Consider the following 6000-nt stretch of genomic DNA (forward strand, 5'->3'; position numbering starts at 1 on the left):
TATGTGAAGTTTAAACAGCAACATCCTATTCTTATTTCATTGGAAAAATCCTTTTATATTAGTTTCCACCATATCTTAGACTCTGCCAGATCTTGCCCTAAGAGAAGGTAAAGTAAGTGTGAATTGAAAAATAGCAATTTGTGGCCTGGCGCGGTGGCTCATGCCTGTAATCCCAGCACTTTGGGAGGCCGAGGCAGGCAGATCACCTGAGGTCAGGAGTTCGAGACTAGACTGACCAACATGACGAAACACTGTCTCTACTAAAAATACAAAATTAGCCAGGTGTGGTGGCATATGCCTGTAATCCCAGCTACTTGGGAGGCTGAGGCAGGAGAATCGCTTGAACCCCGGAGGCAGAGGTTGCAGTGAGCCGAGATTGCGCCATTGCATTCCAGCCTGAGTAACAAGAGTGAAACTCCATCTCAAAAAAAAAAAAAAGAAAAGAAAAATAGCAATTTGCATGTTTTTTTTTCTTATATTGCATCTAAAACAAAAGCTGTGTTCTTGAAACAGAGAAAGTTAAGGACAAATACGTAACCTACTTCCTGGGAAAGAAATACATGATTGTTTAGACCTGGAAGAGGTTTTGAGATCATTTGTCCAATTTCCCCATTCCTATATTTTACATATGAGCAATGTAAAACTGGCCCTCAGGGAAGGAAGGGCATCTGACCATAGTCACTAGTTAGGAGCAGAGCTGAGGCTTTAACCCAGGTCAGCCTGACTTCCCAAGTGCTCTGACGCCAAATGTCCTGCCCACTGAGTCACTCAGCTTCCACGCCAACTATTTCAATACCCCATGATAACTGTAAACGGGACTGCTTATCTTGTTTTAGATTTCATTCATTCTCAAAAAGTATTTTGGAATAGATATTCTTTTACTGTAAAAATGGAGGCCTCAGTTCTTTTGGACTCAAGCTAGGCTGTTTATGACCCTTTGATGTCACAGATCACCAATTTAGTTGTGATTCAGCATGGCAGTTTACTAAAAAGCAAAACACTCTTTTTTTTATTTTCTCAGGGTCTTTCCTTTTAAAGGCAATATCTTGATTTCTTTTTCATCTCACTACCCTCTTGCTCTTAGGAGAGGACATTCCTTTTGAAAAGATATGAGCAACGAGAAACTTAATTTTTGGAGCCTATCATTCTGACATCTAGGAACTGGGAGAAGACTCATTCAGGGGACAGAGGAAGGGGTGAGGTCTTCTGCGTCATATGGACACACAATCCGTAACTTCTTCAGTAGTGTTCCCTCCAAGACTTCCCTGAAAAACACCATAGATAACATTGTGCCAATTGATCATCCCTGATACTACTGATAACATTTACACGAAGGTTTCCCCTGTACCACCCCCTCCCCCACCATCTCATTTTCATTTCTTCCTTCCAGAAACTGTCTGGGCTTGCATAACTTAATAAAATGGTGATTGCTAGTTGATCCTTATATTGTTTAGAAAAGATAGAATCAGTCAGCTCCTCCAAATAAACAGGAGAAGGATATACAAAGAATGCCAGTGTCGGTGAGATGTTTATGCCACAGTTTCTCCAATGCATTTTAGGGAGGCTCATCACATTAGGGGCTCTAACTTGGAGGTAACACCACTGGGTGGTCATTACAAGGAATGTGACTATATTGCCCCCTCGTGGTTGTAATGCATAAATGCTGAACAAGACCTGAAACCCCCTAAACAAAAATAAGTGCAGCATTCCACTGGATGAAGAGCACTTAGCGAAAATCCTTGAGGATCTGAACACTTTTCTCAGGCACAGGTACTACTTAGATGAGCAAGATGTGGTCCCTGTCTTCAAGAAACTCACAATCTATTGAAAGAGAAAGAGGCCGGGCGCGGTGGCTCAAGCCTATAATCCCAGCACTTTCGGAGGCCGAGGCGGGCGGATCACGAGGTCAGGAGATCGAGATCATCCTGGCTAACACGGTGAAACCCCGTCTCTACTAAAAATACAAAAAAAATTAGCCGGGCGAGGTGGCGGGCGCCTGTAGTCCCAGCTACGCGGGAGGCTGAGGCAGAAGAATGGCGTGAACCCCGGGGGGCAGAGCCTGCAGTGATCGCGCCACCGAACTCCAGCCTGGGCGACAGAGCGAGACTCCGTCTCAAAAAAAAAAAAAAAGAAAGAAAGAGAAAGATACCCGACTCCCTTCCTGCCGCCCACTGGTTCCCCATCACTTCAATACATAATTGGTTGAACAGGTAAAGATGATACGTGCATGCCTTAGACATTTTATTTTTACTTAACACATACACGTCACTAATCTTTTGATATGGGGCCAAAGGCTTCTAATTGTGACATGAGTCTACTGATAGGAACTTCATAAACTACTTTCATTAGGCATCTTCAACAATTTCCAGGTTGGAATTTTATAAAGTGGACTTAGAAATTAACAGCACTTAAAAAAATCTGCCAGGAGATTCTTTCAAGATTACTACATACCCCTCCCCTATCCTTGTCTGTAGTTTTGCCTATGGCTCATTCAAAAGTACGATTTCTAGCATCTTATCTTTCCAAAGCATCTATCTGTTTTCATAGAAAACACGACTCTTTCACTCATGTGCTATTCACTCAAGTGACATCTAGGTAAATTACTTAATTAAACTAACAAGTACGACTGGCAGAAATAGGTTTGAGAACAAACAATGGATCCCAGCAAACACGCAGCTTAGGTGAAGAAGTGTCTGGGCATTTCAGTGCATCCTCCTGTTGAAGAACATTGAGTTCACTGTGGGCATCAGTCATTATTTTCTCTCAAAGAAACCCAGAATATGGATTAAACTGGTCAGTAAGTTAAAGGAGATTGTGAGCGCACAAAGGAGGGACATCTAGTTCGACTTTGGGAGGAGAGTGGGGACTGATGTCAGATTTTCTTGGGGAAAGATCATACATGAACTGAGACTTTAAAAAATGGTAGGAGCCAGGCATAGTGGCTCAGGCCTGTAATCCCAGCACTTTGGGAGGCTGAGGCGGGTGGATCATTTGAGGTCGGGAGTTCGAGACCAGCCTGGCTAACATGGTGAAACCCTGTCTCTACTAAAAATACAAAAAAAAAAAAAAAAAAAAAAAAAAAAAGCCAGGCGTGGTGGCACGCACCTGTAATCCCAGCTACTTGAGAGGCTGAGGCATGAGAATCACTTGAATCCAGGAGGCGGAGGTTGCAGTGAACCAAGATTGTGTCACTGCACTCCAGCGTGGGTGACAGAGTGAGACCCTGTCTCAAAACAAACAAACAAAAAACACAAGTGGTAGGGTTTTTGTCAGCACTCCCCTCTGTAAGATGGATGTGTGTGTAAACTTGAAAATTATAAAGCAGAGAGGTGCATGAAATAACATGGTATGTTCAGAAAATTATAAGTATCTGTATTGCTGATTTTAGAAAATGCAACTGGAGAGTAGGGAAAGTTGTAACTGAGGACCTACCTCATACAATCAGGTAGCAGCATGCTTTTGCACTTTCCCTTCTTCATGCCCTTCAGAGTGTGTTAGCCATGTGGCTGGCCTCCCATTTGCTCAGTAGTAATTAGGGACACTTCCCAGGTCCAAGAGGGAGAAGTCACTGTCCTGAGGTGCCCATGGTCTGATGTGGGAGATGGAGATGTACACAAATAATTCTGATTTTCTTTTTTTTTTTGAAATGGAGTCTCACTCTGTTGCCCAGGCTGGAGTGCAGTGGCACCGTCTTGGCTCACTGCAACCTGTGTCACCTGGGTTCAAGCGGTTCTCCTGCCTCAGCCTCCCAAGTAGCTGGGATTACAGGCACCTGTCACCGCACCTGGCTAATTTTTGTAGTTTTAGTACAGACGGGGTTTCACAATCTTAGTCAGGCTGGTCTTGAACTCCTGACCTCGTGATCCACCCGCCTTGGCCTCCCAAAGTGCTGGGATTACAGGTGTGAGCCACCGTGTCCAGCTGTACACAAATAATTCTAAGGAAATGTGATTAATTGCCGGAATAAAAGGATATTTAGAGTAATTTAAAAAGTACATAAAAACATAGGTGATGACTGCTGGACTATGAAGAGATCCTATGACTGGTGATATATAGCCTGAGTTTTCCAGGTTAAAAGGAAATTGAACAGGAGGGTGATCTGTCACCCCACTGATGGCCAAAGCTGCTTCAGCTGATGCCTCGGGCTGTATGAGGTATTCACCTCTTACCCTATTTCTGGTTCTTCCTTCCTGAAGTGCTCCAGCCTATGGTAAATACCCAGGTATAGTACACAGAGAAAAAGTGACAGGCAAACATTGCACTGGCAGCACTGACCCTATCACCAAAAGGCTGCCCAGAGATCTTAGGTGGCCAGTGGAAAAATCCTTACTCCCAGGCAAAAGTAATGCTCTTCTGCCTTTTCTTGAATGAATCCAGTTTGAAGCTATTATCTAGTTTTTGTATTCATGTAAAAAAAAGTATATTTATTAGTATACTCACACATTGCATAAAGGAGAAACAATATGGGTATTTATGGAGATACACTTCAAAATTCAACAAACCTTAGCGAAAACAACAGTTACACTTGTTTAGTGTCAGACAAATCATTTACTTCAGTTATTAATAACTAATTGGCTGAGTTTTTCAGACTTCAACAGTTTCTTTTTCTTTCTTTTTTTGAGAATTGTCTCACTCTTGTTGCCCAGGCTGGAGTGCAGTGGCATGATCTCATTGCAACCTCCGCCTCCCAGGTTCAAGCTATTCTCCTGTCTCAGCCACCTGAGTAGCTGGGATTACATGCATCTGCCACCATGCTCAGCTAATTTTTGTACTTTTTAGTAGAGACGGAGTTTCGCCATGTTGGCCACACTGGTCTCGAACTCCTGACATCAGGTGATCCACCCGCCTCGGCCCCCCAAAGTGCTGGGATTACAGGTGTGAGCCACCACGCCCAGCCAATAGGTTATTTTAAAAGATGTTTAGCAAGGTGAAATAGAGCTTAATCTATGTCACTTAGAAGTTTATTTGAAAAATATCCAACTAAAGTTAGCTATATTTTAAGAATTATATTTTAAAGAAAGGAAAGAAGGAAGAAGGAAAAGAAAAGGAAGAAATAGAAATTGTGACGTTTGGCCTAAAATTGAGCAAATATCACAAAACATTACATTCAGAGAAAGTAGAGTTGTCATTGAAGAAATTTATCTTAAAGTATGGAAGAATAGAAATATTCCGTTTAAGCCAGGTGCGGTGGCTCAAGCCTGTAATCCCAGCACTTTGGGAGGCCGAGGCAGGCGGATCACGAGGTCAGGAAATCGAGACCATCCTGGCTAACACGGTGAAACCCCGTCTCTACTAAAAATACAAAAAATTAGCTGGGCGTGGTGACGGGCGCCTGTAGACCCAGCTACTCGGGAGGCTGAGGCAGGAGAATGGCGTGACCCTGGGAGGCGGAGCTTGCAGTGAGCCGAGATTGCGCCACTGCACTCCAGCCTGGGGAACAGAGAAAGACTCCGTCTCAAAAAAAAAAAAAGAAATATTCAGTTTAAAAATAACTTATATGGGGTTATATCGTAAGTGCTTTATCTTCCAGTATACCTGAGAAATGTGGTGATACGATACATTTAATACTATAATTATTAGGGAATATCATAGATACTCTAAGTAGATAGTTAATTTCCAAAGAATAGAATACAGTATGTTGAGCATAATTTATTAGGGGGTCCCAAACCTTCTGGGAGGATTTCATAAATTTGGGTAGTCACATCATGGAAAGATAAGCAGTAAAAAAATAAAAATAAATCTTGCTGTCTCTCTGACACACGTGCGCTTGTTCTCTCTCTCTTGCTGTTTCTCTGATAAGAATATATAAACCCTAATGGTCCCCAACTCATGAACCTTTGGCTTCCTGAAAGTATTTTAAAAGAGGTTATATGGATGCTAAACATTTTCTGAAAAACAGTGAAGAATAACATTTGTATTCACGTAATATGTTATCAAATTCATTTATTGATTACATACTATTTTCAGTCACTGTATACTAAAAATACAACTACAATTATA

This window comes from Hylobates moloch, unplaced genomic scaffold (assembly GCF_009828535.3).
Source record: "Hylobates moloch isolate HMO894 unplaced genomic scaffold, HMol_V3 SCAFFOLD_3, whole genome shotgun sequence".
In the NCBI taxonomy this organism is placed as follows: domain Eukaryota; kingdom Metazoa; phylum Chordata; class Mammalia; order Primates; family Hylobatidae; genus Hylobates; species Hylobates moloch.